The sequence below is a fragment of the Pan troglodytes genome, chromosome 13, assembly GCF_028858775.2.
Source record: "Pan troglodytes isolate AG18354 chromosome 13, NHGRI_mPanTro3-v2.0_pri, whole genome shotgun sequence".
In the NCBI taxonomy this organism is placed as follows: domain Eukaryota; kingdom Metazoa; phylum Chordata; class Mammalia; order Primates; family Hominidae; genus Pan; species Pan troglodytes.
This window is the reverse complement of record NC_072411.2, coordinates 50,926,974-50,947,114: the sequence shown is the minus strand read 5'-3', so window position 1 is coordinate 50,947,114 and position 20,141 is coordinate 50,926,974. Positions and strand designations below refer to the sequence as shown.

General features: G+C 42.4%; 1 protein-coding gene and 1 long non-coding RNA gene across 3 annotated transcripts in view; one reads left to right on the top strand and one right to left on the bottom strand.

Moving 5' to 3' along the window:
- The window catches only part of LOC107973790 (uncharacterized), a 28,830-nt gene extending 19,133 nt beyond the window's left edge, over positions 1–9,697 (top strand). The window contains exons 1-2 of one of the 2 annotated variants that reach the window (XR_008546601.2): positions 8,389–8,532; positions 9,512–9,697. This is a non-coding gene — a long non-coding RNA (uncharacterized LOC107973790). Of the gene's footprint in view, positions 1–8,388; positions 8,533–9,511 lie in introns of those variants that run through there. The other variant, XR_010149751.1, reaches the window with a different exon arrangement.
- The window catches only part of KIF5C (kinesin family member 5C), a 151,360-nt gene that overhangs the window by 118,440 nt on the left and 12,779 nt on the right, over positions 1–20,141 (bottom strand). The window lies entirely within an intron of this gene.

The window sequence follows — 20,141 nt, the reverse complement described above, 5'->3', positions numbered from 1 at the left end:
GAAGAATGTGCAGACTGTGGGATCTTGCTGGGAGTGAGGCAGGACTCACCTACCTAGTCTGTCTCCGATGCATTTCTTTGGAAAATGCATGTTGACAGTGCTTCTAAAAGTAATCATATGAGCTGCCTGAAAAGGTCTACTTTCAACTCTGGTAAAGATTAGGATGCCTTTTCCAGATTAATTCCATATCGGTGTTTGTGGGCAATGCTGAAACAAAAGAAAATCCAGGCTAGCCAAAACTTTTCACATAAATAGTGACAAAAGCAACGGAGTGGCTGGACAGATTTGAGACAGGAACAGCCAGAGGACTACAGCAGGGGCTCCCAGTCTGGAGACTCTAACATAGATCTCCAGATGACCCCAATGACTGGGAATTGCTTTTACTCTGGACAGCCTGCTGGGTGGCCCCAGTTGACTGTCCCGGGTATGTCCCGGGTCGCTAACCACTTTGACTGCCCCTGAGCCACAGAGTCAGGCAGGAGTCAGGGACATGTAGGTACTCTCTTCTCCCTGCCCCTCACCTTCCTTCAGGGCCACCTCGGCCACAAAGGCTGGCTCCACATCAGTCAGCTACTCAGACACGCTCTCGCCTCACCTCCTCCTTCCCACTCTTCCCCTGATGCCCGCAGGCTGGATTTCAGGTCAGGAAGCACTAGGCTTGGAGCCATATGCTGAAAATGACTTCCCTTTTCTTCCTAGATTAGATTTGCTGCAAATGGCTCTGCTCCCACAAGCTCCATGATCCAATATACCCAGGAATAAAATCTAAGGGACATATGGTTACAGGGAGCAAGATCAGAAGAGACCTCAGCCTCCTGGGTTAATGCACAAAGCTTGCAGCTGGTCATGCAGTGTGCTGGGCCCTTTCCATGGCCATAAATCCACACCTGGGTGCATTAATGCCACTGCGTCTGGAGCCCACGTGCTTCACAATGGAGAGTTGAAGTAACTGCAGGCTGTCCTTCACAGGCCATATCCTCAAGGAGGCGGTCCCTGTGACACGGGTGGAGGTGACTTCACTTCCCCCCACATGGCCAGTCAGCCACTGTCAGGGGACTGCTCTCTCTACAGTGTTTTCTTAATTAAAGAAGCTTCACAGGACAGCAGCAAAGAGGGACCAAAACAGGTAGCATTGGACCAATCCCTTGGATTGGGTCTGAAAAGCAGCTGCCACCTTCATTGTCCTTCTCAGTTTTTTCTTTTTCTTTCTTTTCTGTTTTTAGAGACAGGATTCTTGCTCTGTTGCCCAGGATGGAGTGCAGTTGAATGATCATAGTTCACTGTAGTCTCAAACTTCTGGACTCAAGTGATCCTTCCACCTCAGCATCCTGAGTAGCTAGGACTACAAAACACATGCCGCCACACCCAGCTAATTCTTTTAATTTTAATTTAATTAATTAATTTATCTATTTATTTTGAGGCAGGGTCTTGCTCTGTCGCCCAGGCTGGAGTGCAGTGGTATGATCTCAGCTCACTATAGCCTCAACCCCCTGGGCTCAAGCAATCCTCCCACCTCAGCCCCACTGAGGATCTGGGACTACAGGCATGCACCACCACACCCAGGTAATTTTTGTATTTTTTGTAGACACAGGGTTTCACCACATTGCCCAGGCTGGTCTCGAACCCCTGAGCTCAAGCGATCCTCCCACCTCGGCCTCCCAAAGTGCTGGGATTACAGACATGCACCAGCATGCCTGACTTAATTATTTTTATTTTATCTTATTTTTAGAGACGGGGTTCTCACTATGTTGCCCAGGCTGGTCTCAAAGTCCTGGGCTCAAGCAATACTCCCACCTTAGCTGCGATTACAGGCATGAGCTACTGTGTCCTCCTGCTCAGTTTTCTAGCACTGTCAGGCCCTGAGCTCCAAGCCTTTCCTCCGGTAAAGCACATCAGTTACTTAGATGCCAACCGTGGCATCTCCCTCCCATGGGACTTCCTTATGATCAATGAGTCAGTATTTCCTGAGATTCCTCAGTCTCCACTTTCACAGCCTGGTTCCCTCCAGGCACTCATACTTGCGCCTCACCCTCTTTTTCTGCTGAATTATTTAGACATCACGAATTGGCTAAAATGTACTTGCTGAATTTACTGGCAAGAGAAGACGCAGCTTCCCTTCCCTTTCCTCTGCCTCCCCTTTTTCCCTCTGGCCCCAAGGGAGTCTCACTCTCTCTCCCCTCCCTCCTAGGTAAACCCATCTGATATGGTTTGGCTGTGTCCCCACCCAAATCTCATCTTGAATTGTAGCTCCGATAATTCCCACATGTCATGGGGGGTACCCTGTGGGAGGTAATTGAATCATGGGGTGGGTCTTTCCTGTGCTGTTCTCATGACAGTGAATAAGTCTCACAAGATCTGATGGGTTTACAGAGAGGAGTTTCCCTGCACAAGCTCTCTTTTTTGGCCTGCCATCGTGTAAGACATGCCTTTCACCTTCCACCATGATTGCGAGGCCTCCCCAGCCATGCAGAACTGTGAGTCCATTAAACCTCTTTTTCTTTATAAATTACCCAGTCTCGGGTATGTCTTTTTCAGCAGTGTGAAAATGGACTAATTTACCATCCTCCCACTCCTTGACCCTGGCTCCATCTCTCCCTTCTCGTAGGCTTCCTCCATTAGCTAAAAGCATGACTACATGTGTGCTATCCTTAAAAACAAAAAACCTGCCATCGACCTTGCTTCTACCTCAACTCACTGTGCTATCACCACACACTAAGCTTTTTGGAAATAAGTAGCACACACTCCCAGCATCCTTCCTCTCACTTCTCATTATGCCAGTCTTTTTGCTAAATGGGAAGCAGCAAAGGCACCCACAGCTGTCCCCTTAGCAAACCAATGCCTCTCCTCTGCCATCCCTTTATCACCCTCTCCAAGCATCTGCCCCTCCCACTTCTGCAATGATTTCTCCCCTTCTTTAATTTCTCCAACTTCTTTAATTTCTCTTTTTAAATATTGGCCTTCCCTAGCATTAAGTTTTTGTGCTTTTTTTCCTCTCTAAACCAATGTGTCCTAACTCAGGGATTTGGGTGGCACCATCACAATTTTTGTCATAACCATGTACCATCCACTGTACCTTTAATTTAATATTTTTTTAATTAACTTATTTTTCCTTAAATATACTTTCAATGAAACTTTTATATTACTGTTGTAAGTGAAAAATCAGTATTACATGCTATAAACAGAAGGCAATAAAAAGAGATACAATGAAAACAAAGCAATACTAATGAGCTCTAGCTAGAAACATTGCATGTCAAGGACTCCAAGCCTAGGACCTGTTCTTTCCTTTTATTAAGAGGGAAATTCCAAAGTATTAGAGATTAAACACTAGCATCAAACTGAAGCTTTGTCTTTGGTAGATTCAGAAGGGCTGAAAGAGGAATAAAATGAAAATAACTTTCCACTACCTGATTCAATGTTATCTAAGCCCATGTCTGCTGTGTACTGCCTAAAATTATCAACTACAAAGATAATTTTCCTACTAAATACTAGAGTTAGTTCTCCTTCCTCTGTGACTCTCTTCAGAGGACTTAACAATTGTAACTTTTTCAATGGTTGCCGTATTTCTTAGCTCCATTCCACATGCTTTTAGAAAATGAGATTACAGACATAAACTAGAAACAAGATAGACAACAAACACCCTAAATGTCAAAACTAGTACCAAACAGCAGCAATCCATCCAAGCTGGAGCCCAGATCTACCCCAGATGGCTCTATCCATCAGGGTTGGATCCTGGAACATGTCAGAGACTGCCCACCATCAACGCCTAATCCATAATAATAAATAATATGATAGCCAACATCTGAAAGGTTTACATGCCAAACGCAGCACGACACTCCTCATATATGTGCTGTTCAATCTTCACAATACACTCGTGAGATCGATGCCGTTATTATTCCCAGTACGAGGAACCATTAGAGAAGTTAAGGAACTTGCCAAGGATCTATTGTAAGTGGCAGATCCAGGATTTGCACCAAGATAATCTGATGCCAGAGCCTGTGCTCTTAACGCTTGTGCTCCCCCGATGCTGAGACACAGCAATTTTAAACCTCACAAACCTCAAAATAATAGCCTGCTGCTCTTAAGCACAATTAAGACAATGGGGTTGACACAACAGGAAAACCATTCAACATGTAATTAAACATAATTACTGGTGTCCTCTAATTGTTTGGGAAAATAAATCTCTTGCCCTTGACAAGCTATAATTCTGGTGTGTGCTAAGAAGGTTCAAGTCTTCACTTCAGTCTGTATACCTCTAGCACATACATACATTATTCATCACATTTTATGGCGAGTAGCAGTAGAGTGGCTCAAAGATACCTTCAACATGTAACTTAGAATCAAATAAGATAGGGCTCAGAGGAATCTAAACCATCCTGCCCAAATCTTCATTTTATAGATGGGAAAAAAGGGGAAAAAAAAAACTTCCCAAGAACATACAGGGCTCTGCCTTCTAGTTAAGTGCTCAAGGCACTTCACTGGTTAAACAGGTTAAATTCAGACTGCCTAAGCTAAAAACCAGCCTTCACAATTTAGTAGCTATGTGACCTTGGGCAAGTTATTGAAGCTCTCTGAGCTCAGGTGAGGATGATAATAATACTGCAGCAGCTCTCTCATAAGATTTTGTGAGGACGAAATAACAATATATGTAAAACACTTGGAACACTACCTGGACACATGGCATTCGATCACTGCATCTAGCCACAGATACTACTGCTTCAGACAGTGAGCCACACTTGCATGACGGGCCTTGGAAATACTTCCAGGTTCTCATCAGGGCCGCTAAAAACAGCAGTAAGGGTGTGTTCGCATCCACTAAGGAGCAGTTAAAGGGTGTCTCCAATGTCTGCCACATGGAGCTAAAACTATAAAGCAAAGGCGTTTAGCTGAGGTTCTTTCAAGGAGGGAGAAGGGCACGGGAAACAGACCTGAGTGCCTTGCATCATGACACTTAAATTCTGCTGGAATGAGCTTCAGTGCCAGTAGCCATGCTCCTGTGGGCAGACCTGTTTATTTAACATGACAGATAATCGTGCTTCCAGAAGGACAAAGTTTTTAAAGGCAATATGAGCATTATTTATGGAGCATACACTTAGTAAATAGCACTAGGTGTATGGAATACAATGAAATCTAGGGTAGGACTATCAAAGCAGCCTTGGCAAATACCTAGACCAAGGCTCCCCATCTTTCTTGAACCCCAAGCAGACATCACTCTTCAGCCACAACACACTTGCCGGCAGAGCCCAAGTACAGCTCAAGGGCAGCCTTACAATCCCTCTCAACCCAATGCTCCATGAAGCCACTCCCTGTGCATAAATGTTGAATTTAGGAATTAGAGGAATAAGCAGGCAAGCAGAGAATGAGGCACAGGACTAAAACTCAGCAGGGGCCAAGAATTATTTTACTTAGCTTCTCTTGATTAGGCATTTGAATTTAAAACAGCTAGGAATATAATACATAATACATCCTGTGTGTGTTGCAGGGAAAAGGTTTAAAGGGTCCAAGCTATAAAACATAACCAATGTGAAATGCTCTTTGCAGGAATACACGAGCACTACAAAATATTCTAATTTTCCTTGGGCTCCCATAAGAAAAACTAGCAGCATCCTCATTTGAAAGAAGAGATGTGAAGGAACAGAGATGGCAAAGTACTTACTACAGATGTTCCTGGGCCGAGGGCAGTGGCTCATGCCTGTAATCCCAGCACTTTGGGAGGTCGAGGCGGGTGGATCACTTGAGGTCAGGAGTTTGAGATCAGACTGGCCAACATGGTGAAACCCCAACTCTCCTAAAAATACAAAAATTATCTGGGCGTGGTGGCGTGTGCCTGTAATCCCAGCTACTTGGGGGGCTGAGGCAGGAGAATCACTTGAACCTGGGAGGCAGAGATTGCAGTGAGTCAAGATCGCACCACTGCACTCCAGCCTGGGAAACAGAGCAAGACACTATTTCAAAAAAAAAAAATGTTTCTGGCACGAAGAAGCTGTCTGCCTTTCCCCCTATTGAGCCATTCAGGGCGAGAACCCAGGACTCAAAGAAATGGAACCACAGAAGAGAGAATCCAGGAACACGAGGGGCACTTCTGCTGGCTGATTCGACCACAAAAGGTGCTGGTTGCACAGTCGCTGCACAGAAAGGAGGCATTAACAGGAGGGGAAAGAAAGGATTTCCGTTTTGTTATGGACCAAAGCTGACTGTTAGAACCCCAACTCACAGTGCGAAAAAGAGCAGCAAACCCGGTGAAGAGGTCTCTTCTGTGCACAGTCCACCATCGAGAGGGGCAAGAAGTAACCAATCCTATTTAATTCAAGTCAAAAATCTTTAAAAACTATACCTTCCTTATATTTGTTCCCATGTTCTGGCCTCTGCAGGGGCCATTGACTCTTTAAGGAGAGGCTGTAACTGATGCCATATCTCACAGGCCATCCTCCAGATTCCTTAAGAGGTGACAAACAGTATTTCCTCTGAAATGTCAGAGATTGATGGGGGGAGGTTTCCAGGAGCAAGGAGCTAGGAAGGCTGGGAGGGATGGAGGGACCAAGTGCTACAGTGACAGGAGCCTGCCACTGGGGTATCTGACATGGGTGCACCACATCTGCCCCGCTGGTCCCCAGAGCACTGATGGGAGGAAGTTGCTTAAAAATATTAAATTGATAAATAGCCTGTCATTGGGAATAATTGAAAGCATCTTATATCTCAGTTTAAAACCTCCTTAGTTCGGTTTCCATATTGCTTGCTTTTTTTATTTTCCTTGAATGAGAAATATGTTCATATAGTTCAAATACCAAAAAGTATAAAGGATTTTTTAAAGGTATAAAGTATAAAAGTGAAATGTCTCCCTCACATCCCTGCCCTCTATTCCTGCAGCTGCCAGCTGCTCACCACCTCCCAGCGCCAACACTTCTGCTGGTGCCTCACCACTCTCTCCAGAGTTCTTTCTTTGTGCACACAGAAGCAGTCAACCATACATCCCTAATTGTTCCCTTTTGTGCTATAAAAGGTGGCAGGTTATATATACCTGCCTCCACCTTGCTTCTTCCACTTAATATATCTTGAAGACTTTTCCATATATCAGTACATGGAAAGCTTTCTCATATTGCTTTATTTTTTATTTACGTACAATGATGTATAGATGTGAAGTATTCCACTAGATGATTTTGACAATTAGATATCCTCGCAACATCTCGCAACAACCACCTAAGACTAAACAGGGCACTTGTATCGTGTCCCTTTCTGGTCAACCGCATCTCAGCAACCACCATTTTTATTTCTGTAACTGTAATGCAATGTGGGTTTGTTGGGGTTTTTTGTATTTTATAATGATATTAAGATTTCTGTTCCTGTCAGAGAGCAGCAACGAATGTTCATGAGCTATTCTCTATGAAGAATCCTCCAACACAAGTCCCTGCCCCACCCTACCTGCCCCCTTCTAGACCAGGTACCCTCCTTGTGGCCCCACTCCTACACTTGCTTTCCAACACTGAACCATAATCACTTCTGAAATTTTCTCTTTCTCCCTCTGGTCTGTAAGCCCAAGCTCCATTTCTTTGTCCCCAATGCATCTCCAGTACAAAGCACCAATTAAATATTTGCCAAACCCTTTCCCAAAGGCAGTTTGTAATTAGAGAGTAAAGGTGTCGATCTCTGACCAATGTTGCTATGGGAATGACTGAATGCAAACTTCATTTTACAATTAAAGTAACTGTCAGAGAGGAGGCAGGAAGCTTGTAAAGAGGCAAACAAGGGTAACGTGGGATGAGAAAGAGCCATTCCCAGGGTTCTGTTGGCAGGGAGGGAGAGGCCCCTATGTCAGCTGACTGTCTGCGCTCATGGAAGGAAAAAATGAGGAACATTTTAAGACTTGATTTCCAAGATTTTGAAAACAAATCAGAGGCCTTTCTTGGGCTTAGCATAAAACCATCACAGATAGGCATTCCCTACATGACTAGATCACTGGACTGTAAGCTTTAAATAGAAAATGGTGAGGCAATGTGGGTTATTGGAAAAGAGTGTCCACAATGATATGTGTTTAAGGATGAAGGGGGAGATAAATTATCAGGAAAACCATCTGCTCCAAGGTCTGAGAAATAGAAGGCACTGGCAAAATAGAGACATCTTTGGGGAATACTGAAAACTAAGCCGCATAGAAGTCAAATGGGGAAAAAAAAATCACAAAATCAGCAAAATAACTTTCCAAGAACAATCAAACAAGGTACCTGAAGAGTAGAAAAACAGTTCAATAAAGCTGACCAAGCAGCCCGACTCTGGGGCAGCTACCAACCTTAATTGTCTCTGCATCGGTTTGAGCTGAGCTTAAAGTTAGGCAGAATGAAGTGGCCAAACACTTGTTTTCCATGAGATCTGAAATCATTCTGTTGCCTTAATGCCCAGGCATACCCTACATTCAGCTGTGAACACAGGAGACATACACAGAAATATGAGAAGGGAAAGCCCAACCTCATGGAATTCAGGAGAAAGAAATACCCATGACTTGGCTGAGGAAATCTATTGCAACCATTTTTAAGGAGTCTGTTGGTAAGTGGGGAGTAGTAATTATCCAATTGTTTTCTTTTTTTTTTTTTTTTTTTTTGAGATGGAGTTCTGCTCTTGTTGCCCAGGCGGAGTGCAGTGGCGCGACCTCGGCTTACCGCAACCTCTGCCTTCTGGAATCAAGCGATTCTCCTGCCTCAGCCTCCCAAGAGGCTGGGATTACAGGCGCCCACCACCACGCCCGGCTGATTTTTTGTATTTTTAGTAGAGATGGGGTTTTGCCATGTTGGCCAGGCTGGTCTCGAAATCCTGACCTTAGGTGATTCACCCTCCTCGGCCTCCCAAAGTGCTGGGATTATAGGCATGAGCCACCACGCCTGGACCCAGCTGTTTTCTTATGCCAAGCATAAGCACATCTAGATGTTCTCATTTAAGAGAATAAAATAAATCTCTTTAATTTGCTTTACTTCACCTGTTCCATTTTCGTTAATCCAAAAGCTGGCATTGCCAATGGTATTTAACAATAAAGCAGCAAGTAGTCTTGAAACAAAAATAACATTAAAAGGAAACAGTAAGATATGGCTTTCTATGCTTTGTCACTGACTCTTAATAAGATTAAAAGGTGTTCGATGATGAAAGAACTATATAGGCTAATCTGAATTCTGAAAAAAATACTATTTAATTAATATTCTATATAGCAAGCACCTAATACAATTCTTATTTTAGCAGAGATTGTATACATAATGTCTCCATTTCATATAAAATTTTCTCTGAATGCTAGATGTTTGGTTATTAATGTGAACATAAACCCTTCAAAATGTTACTGTTTTTCTTCATAGAGAATAGCTCATGAACATTCGTTGCTGCTCTCTAACAGGAACAGATATCTTCTGGTAAAAACTTGTGTTTGCTTTGTAAAAAAAATTAAATAATACTATGTAGTAGGGTGGCGTTTCCTTTTGCTGCTATAAAAAATTAACAGAAATTTAGTGGTTTAAGACAACAAAATTTTATTATTTTTCAGTTCTGGATGTCAGAGGTCCAACTTGAGTCTCACTGGGCTGATGTCAAGAAGCCTGCAGAGCTGCTTTCTTCCTGGAGGCTCTAGGAGAGATTCCGTTTTCCTGCCTTTGCCAGCTTCCAGCGGCCGCCTGTATTCCTTGGCTCGCATGACCCCTCTGTATCCTTAAAGCAGTAATGGCCCATCAAATCTCATGAGGCCATCAGTTTGGTTTCAACTTTTCTGCTTCCTTCTTCCCCATTTAAGAATCCCTGTGATTGCACTGGGCAATCTTTATTTGAAGGTCAAATGGTTAACAACCATAAGTCCATCTGCAACCTTAATTCCCACTGGTCATGCAACATAACATATTCGGGTTCCAGGATTAAGAAGTGGACATCTTTCAGGGCCATTATTCTGCCTACTACAGAGGAAATGAGAATTGTCTCATGAGATACTCAGTTCAGGGCTCTGTGGCCTCTGCATTTAATGATCGGTTTGGTGGTAACATTCAACATGAGCCTGCTTATTCTACTGCAGGAAACTGGCAACTTTGGCTTTTTCAGACTGGAGAGAGCCTCTCAATCTAGGACTTTCCACTCCCTAGGTGCCTGAAGGTCTCCATTCCTACGTGGACTAGACAGGACATTTGGCAGGAAGGGAGGGCTAGGAAAAAGACAGGACTTCCCACAGTGATCTACATGCAGAGGCCTCAGAGCCAGTCTTTGATGGGAGGAAGGCACAGGGTGCAAATCAGGGCTCAACTCCTCTCCACTCCCTCAAACCCTGAGCTTTCTCTGCTAGCCAGCACCACCTCTCCCTGGAACACACAGGATGATTTTTGTTGTTGTTGTTTGTTTTTTTTGAGACTGAGTCTTACTCTGTCAGCCAGGCTGGAGTACAGTGGCATGATCTCGGTTCACTATAACCTCCGCCTTCCAGGTTCAAGTGATTCTCATGCCTCAGCCTCCTGAGTAACTGGGACCACAGGTGTACACCACCACAACCAGCTAATTTTTGTATTTTTAGTAAAGACAGGGTTTTACCATGTCAGCCAGGCAGGTCTCAAACTCCTGACTGCAAGTGATCCACCTGCCTTGGCCTCCCAAAGTACTGGAGTTACAGGTGTGAGCCACATCACCTGGCTCACAGGATGATTTTTAAATGCATTCTATACACACTTAACAAACATGCCACTAATCTGGAAAATTTATTTCACTGGTACCTAGCATAGTGTCTGGACCAGAGCTGGGACTCAAAAATATTTATTGCATTAATAAATATCGCATACTTTTATAATGTCTGTGAGGTGGAGCATTGAGCTGAGCAGGACTAGAGAATGCTGAAAAATAAGATTTTGATGTCCTTCAGCCCTTCAAATGAGCTAGGGAAAATTCAATTTTTGAAAGGAAGCTATAATAACTCCCAAAAGTTCAAGAAACCCTAGTCTACTATGTGCTGGTTCATGAATTAAACTTAGTAGATCATAAGCAGCATTTTAAAAAATAAAATGGGACAGAGTAGAATAGAAAATATTAGAGGACATCACATATATTAACAGTGTCACTTCATAAAACTATTATTTCAGATGTGTGTCTGTGTGCTAAGTTGCAATATATTTGTATTTCTTGTTAAAATGAATCATGATCTTGGCCGGGCGCAGTGGCTCATGCCTATAATCCTAGCACTTTGGGAGGCCAAGACGGGCAGATCACCTGAGGTCAGGAGTTTGAGACCAGCCTGGCCAACATGGTGAAACCCCATCTCTACTAAAGATACAAAAATTAGCCGGATGTAGTGGTGAGTGCCTGTAATCCCAGCTATTCAGGAGGCTGAGGCAGGAGAATCGCCTGAACCTGGGAGCTGGAGGCTGCAGTGAGCCCTGAGATCACACCACTGCACTCTAGCCCGGGTGACAGAGACTCCATCAGAAAGAAAGAGAGAGAGAGAGAGGAAGGATCATGATCTCATAGTCAAAAACAAATGGAAAACTGCTGCTCTACTAAAAACGTTCTCATCACAGAATTCTGGAATAGGCTAGCTTTTCACAGGATGATAGTTACCAAAAACTCAGTTCCAAATGCCTAATTTTTAACTTCTTAGGTTTCTATTGTCTTTTGTCCCAGACAGTTCCAGCAAGGCATAATGATGCTAAGAGAATTACCTCCCTTTCATTCTCTGTTCCAGCACACTCTCAATCCCTTACCAAAACATTCGCCTGGGATTCTCTTTTCTCACTGAATAAAACAGGATACACATCAGCATCGTGATGCTCCAGAGGGGAGGCAGTCCATGAAATGGTCTGACTGCTGTAGAATTCTTTTTATGTAGCCATCCACCCCATTGTGAAAGAAGCAGCTGGATATCCAAGCATCTTCCAATACTCAGGCTTCAAGGTCCAATAATGTCCACTCCTCCCCAGGAAAAGCTGGCATGCTGCTGACATGGCCTCTCTACTCCTTTGTTTGCAGGCTTAGCTCACGTATGTGTTGTTCACTGCTCACACAAGCCACTCTCTAGGAGGGCTCGCTGAGAGCTCTCTTCTAGGGAATCTAAACTTTGTTATTTGGAAAAAGCCAGGAAACCCTTCACGGGCTGAGGATGGGTTTCCTGGCTTCAGAGGATGGGTCTGAGTTCTCACATCTCTCAACCCCCTTGCAGCATATAATGGCTTTAGTATATGCTACTTGTTATAGACACAACTGGGTCCACCCCAAAATGTAACTGTTGAAGCCCCACATTGGAGGTTAGCAAAATTCCTAACACCCAATGTGACTGTATTTGGGGATAGGGCCTTCAGGGGGGTAATTAAGGATAAATGAGGTGATAACGGTGGGACTCTGACTCAATAGGATTCATATGTCCTTATAAGAAGAGGAAGAGACACCAGATCTCTGTGTGTGTGTGTGTGTGTGTGTGTGTCACACAGAAAAGCAGGCATGTGAAGACATGCACGGTGAGAAGGTGGCTATCTACATGCCAGGAAGATAGCCCTTACCAGAAACCAACCTTGGCACCTCGATCTTGGGCTTTCAATTTCCAGAACTTTGAGAAAATGAATTTCTGTTGCTTAAGCCACTGAGTCTGTAGTATTTTGTTTTGACAGTTCAAGCAAACTAATACGCTAGTTATATTAAATAGAATTTGCATAAGCTATGTTTTTTGACCATTTGAAACATAAATGTTAAGAGAAAAAAGTCACAGACAAATATATACAGTATTTTTATAAATATTTTGGAGATTCAAGATCAAAAAAAAGTAAGCAATCTATCATTTAGGGCCAAAAAAATGTTTGCCATAAAACCATAGAGAATGATAAAAGTAGGGCCAAGCGCGGTGGCTCACACCTGTAATCCCAGGACTTTGGAAGGCTGAGGCAGGCGGATCACTTGAGGTTAGGAGTTTGAGACCAGCCTGGCCAACATGGTGAAACCCCATTTCTACTAAAAATACAAAAATTAGCCGGGCGTGGTGGTGCACACCTGTAATCCCAGCTACTCAGGGGGCTGAGGCAGGAGAATCGCTTGAACCCGGGAGGCGGAGGTTGCAAGTGAGCTGAGATTACTCCATTGCACTCCAGCCTGGGAAGAGACTCCGTCTCAAAAAAAGCAAAATTCCAGGGAGTGCTTGCTGTTCAGAGTGAGGGGGATAACAGCTGAGATGAAGGGAGGGTTGCATATTGGTAAAGTGATGTTAAGCAGAAGGTGGCCTCATGGGTGTTAATTTCTTTAGAACATCTCATAATTTTTTGTTTTATATATATTATTTTATATATAGTAAGTATTTTAGAATAGAATTTATAAAAGTAAGGTGTTAGAATAACCTAATGCCCATCAGTTCATACTTATTCTTGGGGAGAGGAGAGGGGGTAAGGAGCATTTCTACTTTCCAAATCTTAACTTTCTGAATTTTTGTAAATCAACCTAAAATGTTTATATAATATTTGGAATAAAAATGAAAGAAAATTAAAGAAAAAAAGTAAAAAGAAACTACTGAACACTTGTGATTACTTTTATACTTCCTTTAATCTTCCCTCCCACCCTATATATATATTGTACTAAACTTATTTGAAATGTAAGCTTTGGCTGAAAATAACTTGCCCTCTTTTGAAATGAAAATAATCGCTACAGGGTTGTAATAATAATTCAATCACTGGTTATAGCCTGGTTATAAGGAAAACACCAGGAAACAGACATCCAAGGAAGGAAGTCTCTTATTTCTTTTCATTTCAAGGCAATTTAGGTAAATTACAGACATTTCCCTTTCAGAGCTGAGGACTATCAATAGAATTTTAAGTGTGGTCCATTTATACTAATGTCTTCAATTTAGAACTTCTGGGACCTTTCTTTCTTTATGATGCCAGCTTTTATTTCACATTAAAATAATTTTATGACTAGCAAGTTGCAAAAAGAGAAAGGTGTTTTGTACATGTGGCTTCTACATTTTGGTAGAAGGAGAAATCATTTCAAGGCAATCATTTTCTGTACTTAGTGAATCTCTAATTTCTTTCCTTTTGGCACTGCCAACTGGATAACTAAATAGAAGATAATGGAGTTTGGATATTCAATACAAAACTATTTTCATTCTGTGGAAAATGAAACCACTTTGCAAACTACTATGAAACCACTGCAAAACCACTTTGCCCCACCCTTAAAGGTGTTTCATGCTCCATAATCCTTTAGTACTATTCAATCACTTGTCAGTGGTACTGTATTCCCAGTGTGTGTATGTGTGTGTGGTGGGGTATGTGTGTGGTGGGGTGTGTGTGTGGTGGGGTGTGTGTGTGTGCACTTCTATCCATCTGTCTCCTCTACTAAACAGTGAGTTGCTTCAAGGTAAGATAAATGAATTGTGCTCCCCTAAGAAATGCCTGCATTTGCAGTTTGGTCCAAAGACGGTGAATTGCACAAAAGCAATATGTAGGCAGCTTCTTTAGTCCTCAGGTGGAAGTGATAATGGGATGTAGGGAGGTAATGAGACTAAAAATAATCATGAAAATGAGAATGTAAGTGCCACAAGAAATATTCATTCATTCATTCATTTTATCATGTATTATGTGTACCCATTTGGAATCATGTGTTGAGAATATGAAAATAAATCAAGCAAACCCTGACCTGAGAGGAGCTCACACTCCAAGTGGGATAATTCCAAGAAGGAAGCGACTAAAGAGAAATGGAAATACCTCACTGTGAGTTTCTAGGGTGAGAACAAATTTAGAGCCACAGATAGATGGGAATGGCACTCGAAGAAGAGGGAAACTCATCAATAAAGGCTTGGACGAGTGAACGTGCAGACTGAGTTTAGGACACAATGGATAGTTAGGTTTGAGAAAGGCAGAGTCCTGAAGCGAAGTACAGTCATCAAGGCAAAAGGCTAAAGGGAACATAGTGTGGAGGGGTTTGCTGAATCACAGAAACCAAGTTGGGGAGTTCAAACTTATTTTAGTGAGCAAAAGAAAAGCCTTACATGTTTTTGAGCAGAGAATTGGCATAATCTGAGTGGCACTTCGGAAAGAAGAGTTTAGCAACAGTGTTCAAAAGAGACCAAAGAGTAGAAAGGAAACAGGGAATTGTATTCCAAGACTACTGCAATTCAAGCAAGAGCCAGTCAAGGTCTTCAGGATCCATTTGTGATTAAAAACAAAACAAGCTAGGTATAGACTGTACTTTCTTACCTTGACAATAAATATCTACTAAAAACGTAAAGCAAACCTTGTTTTAAGATCAAGAACAAGACAAGGGTTCTAAGTATCACTGATTTTATTTTAAACTGTCCTGCAGGTCCAATCCAATGCAATAAGATAAGAAAAAAGAAAGTAAAAGTCTACATCTGGAAAGAAGGAAACAAAACTGTCATTATTTGAAGAAGAAAAAATTATCTTCATGATATATCTTTCAAAATCTACTGAAAATTTTTTAGAAGACAGTTTAGCAGTGTGGCTGAATGAGCAGATGGACTTAGAAATCTAAGACGCAGACATAAATCTCTACATTTTTAAGACAGAGAAGAATAGAGATTAAATAAAGGTTTTTACAAGAAAGGCATCATAATCCTTTCTCTGTGGACAAGTCCATGTGGATTAATAGTACATCTAAACATTCATAAGTGTAGCCTAAGAGGTTTCCAAGTAAATGCACCACACCCTGAGAGGAATGGCACTGCATTCTATGGAAGGTCCTAAACAGCCTTTCAGATGGAAATCACAGCATGACAGAGAAGCCAATTGGGACTTCATACATAATTTGAGATGAATGCAAGGGCAAGCAACAGAGACGGAAAAAATTCTTCCACTTTTAAGTATAGCCCAGGTTTACAGCTCTCTTCTCCTATAGTCGTTCCCAAACTTATGTCTCAGTCTAATCGGTTGCTAATGGGAACAACAAAGCTAGGTATGCTTATTCCATTTACTGCAGGATTGCTGATTCAAAGAGGCAGCCTCCAAGAGGCAGAGAATGAGACCAACACTTATCACATTTGATTGACATCAAATCCTTTTATCAGGTAATATCTCAAAGAACTAGTGCCTCGGAGAAATTCTAGTTTAGAAAATGCTGCGCACTCAAACATTCTCAATTCCTGGTATGAACCAAAATTTAGGTGCAACATAGCAAATGGTTAAAAGCAAGGATGCTGGAGCCTACTATGCTGGATCCACAACTTACTCTTCTGTGATCTTCAGCAACTTGCTTAACCTCTCTATGCCCAAGTTTCCTCATTTGCAGAATGGCAAGAGGGAAAATGACAAGAGCAGTTACCTCATAGGGTCATACTGAAGATTAAAATGAATGATGCAGTGGCTCATGCCTATAATCCCAGCACTTTGGGAGGCCAACGGGGATGGATCACCTGAGATCAGGAGTTTGAGACCAGTCTGACCAACCTGGTGAAACCCACCTCTACTAAAAATACAAAAATTAGCCAGGCATGGTGGTGCATGCCTGTAATCCCAGCTACTTCGGAGGCTGAGGCAGGAAAATCGCTTGAACCTGGGAGGTGGAGGTTGCAGTGAGCAGAGATTACGCCATTGCACTCCAGCCTGGGCAACAAGAGTGAGACTCTGTCTCAAAAAAACAAAAAATAAATAAAAAATAAAAATAAAATGAATGATTTCATATATGTAAAGCACTTATTTAGAGTGTTGTCACTACACTGTTAGAATTACAATATTTCACAAGCGAGGAAGAATATGACTTTGTTGGTGTAAGAAGAAAATTGCTCTGCATGAAATAGTCCCATAAAGGTCTGTGAGAAGAGCAGTAATACATTGTCTGCAGTTCTGCTAATCAAGACATTCGATTAATTGATATTTATACTGCACACATTAATGCCTAGATTTGTGTCTGGTTTGAGGTGACGTGAATAGGAAAAAAATAATAATAATAAAAAAAGAAGAAGCAATCCTTAGCCTTAAAAAGGTTGGAGGATTTTCTCTAAATATGGTCCTCCTAAGTATCCAGGTTGAAAAGCACCTTTTCTCCAACCTTCCATATTCACTTTCCTGAATAAATTACATCTTCTGGAAGGAAATTTAGTGCTAAAGGAATTTTGCCCATATTAAGCCATTTATAGGATTGTTTTCTACCACCTCTTCCCTCAAAATGATAAGCAAGTTCAACAGACATGAAACTACTACTGTACACTCAGGAGACTTTGAAATATGCAATATTCCAAATGGGACCCACAATGCAAAATTCTTCCAGGGAACATCTATACCAACAGAAAAATGCCTTCAATTACTTTATTATACTTTACTTCTAAAATGTGGCTTAATTTATGCATACTTCATTATATATCAATTCCTTGAAATCTGGTGATCTATATATATAATATATATGATAACCAGTAGCCAGAACAATGTCATCCTCCAACTATTAATTAAATAAGATATTCATATATTTATCCTTTTGGATGCTAAGTCAAGAACACGTAACAGTTGAAACTCATTTGGGCTACCAGCCATAAAACTGTGAAATGCAAACTTCAACAGTACCCACCTCATGGGAACCTGAAAAGGGTTATTTGAGGTCAAAAGATACAACATTTAAGGAGAAATGTCTCATGGGAGTATTTCTGATCCAGCTATAGGATAGAGTGGAATACCAACTCAACTAAATCAAATTTCAATTCCTCTAGCCCTCTTTCAAGCCCCTCCACATCCAATCCCCTCCTTTCTAGCCACCTTGCTCTCTCCTCTATACTCAGGCCTCTCAAAAGTGGCTCACATGCTTCCTTGTCCTTTCACACAAAGTGATCACTGCTCTTTTTTTTGTTTAGAGTCAGGGTCTTGCTCTGTTGCCCAGGCTGGAGTGCAGTGGTGCAATCATAGCTACCTGCAGCCTCCAATTCCTGGGCTCAAGTGATCTTCCTGCTTCAGCCTCCCAAGCAGATGGCACTACAGGTACACACAACCATACCTGGCTAATTTTTAAAAATATTCTGTAGAGACAGGGTCTTGCTATGTTTCCCAGGCTGGAACAGTGATCATCTTGAATACATTTTCTCCCCTGTAGAAACTGTTATCCCATCTTTCCTTTTCTCTTTATGCCTTGTGTGTTCTTTAAGTTGTATGCAAAAAGTGTCTCTATTTAAACATTTTTAAAAGTTATTATTTATAGCTTATAAATAGGTATAACAGCAGTATAGGTAAATTTTTCACAAACCAGTTAGTTTCTTAAGTAAATGGTACTCAACATGATAGTTAAGGCACCAAAAAGGACCTCTGTATTTGAGTGACTAAACCTACGCAATAAAGAGCAGCATTTTGTACTCAAAATAAATTTTGTAGAAAAGGAAACATGCCATGTCTTCCAAAGTAAGACAACAAACGCACCCAGAAAGGGGGCCCACAGCATTCCTTTCCTCTCTTTTTCCACCCTAATTTCCTCCTCATATTGCTTTTCCTTTTGTTTACCTTACTCAGGTTCTCCTGTCCCAGCCCCTGGGCTTGCCAGTGATGCCCAGAGGATGATGTGCCTGGTGGCTGAGCTCTTCCAGAACTAAAGACGTGCGGATCCCTGAGTATCCATAACCATCAAAGCATGAAGTAATGCCTTGTAAGTGTGTCACCACACCTCCTAGAAGAAGGATGGATTCCTACCAGAAGCAGTCAAACATAGTGCCAGATCATCTAAGTGAAACGGATCCCCATGGGTGCTGCTATTGGGATACCAAAGGTCTGAAGCTCATCCAATGCAATAGCAGAAATAATTACATCTGTGAGCATGTGAGAAGAACCCTGAGTTAGTCCCAAGTGGAAATCACCATCTCCAACCAATTCCCCACCAATTGATGGATGTTGGGGAGTGGGGTACAGCAACCCCTCCAAGTCCTTCCTCCCTCTATATAGCCCAGGAGACTCCCCTCCCACCAGCCTGGCCCCCAGAGTGCTGACTGGCAACAATATTCCAAGTTAAAATAGTTTGCTACATAGTTATACAATTAGTTTACAATTCAAATATATCAGAGGAAAAGACAGGGAAAAAAATTCTAAGATACATGAATCCCAGACCATTGCTCTCCAAATATTTTCAAGTGATTCATCTCCTTTACTTCAAAAATGAATTAACCACCAGATGGGACACTCATACATTCCTGATGGTTGTAGGAATCAGTAGACCCTGTATGGAAAGCAATAGGATAATATTTCATAGGATCAAATTAAAATGTTCACAGCATTGCTTCCAGGAAATCGGCTTCTGGAGAATTTATACTCCAGAAACAATTCAACAAAAGAACACAGCTCTGTGCATGCAGATGCTCATTAGCCCATCACCTAGAGTAAGGGAAAGTGGAGATCCCAATGAACAACAATGAGATGGGTTAGCAAACAGTGACCTATCAGCCCAATGGACATTTAAGCAATCACTGAAAAGTAGAAACATGAAGATATTACACAACATGGAAACTGTTTATGGAGTATATTTAGGTAAAAAGGAAAAAAAGGCAGAACTGTATATCTATGGTTGGATATACTTTTTTTTTAATATTAAGCACCAACCAAAAGAAGAAAGGAGGATAGAAAAAATAAAATGGAAGATGTAGGGTGGGCAGATTAGGGCTGCGTTTGTTGCTTGCTTTCATGTTAGCATCATAGCGTTTTTGCCACTTACAAAGGAGGAAAAAAATCAATTCTGTGCCAACCCAGACAACAGAGACCTGAGTGGGGGTTGGGAAGAGAGATTTTTCAGCACAGAATCAGACTCCTTCTCCAAAGAGCTGTGTGGCCTTCACCTGCAAGGTGACCTCTTCCACAAGCAGAGGCCAGGACAAAAAGAGGCACCTGTGAGCGACAAAGGCGGTTTCCTTGGTTTCCCTCACGGCGCCAAGCGGAGTGGCCGCCTCCCACCACAGGGCCCCCTAATGGGCGCTTTTGTCCTGCGGGGCAGAGGGACCTCATTAGAAGGCGCTGGTGCTAAAGGGAAATGCATTTCCAGAACAGGAGGTTTCATCATTCCTAGCGTTAGCGACAGAATGGTGACAGAAGGTAAGTGGCAGATTTGCATCACGGCGTCGCTCCTCGCCTGGAAATTGGAAACAGGCCGCCTGCAGAGGCGACCCCCGAGGAGCCGCGAGCCTGGAGCACCTTCCCGGGGCCGGCGACTGGGGGCCCCTTCCGGGGCAGCCAGGCACCAGGGCGGCAGGCAGCATGCCACCT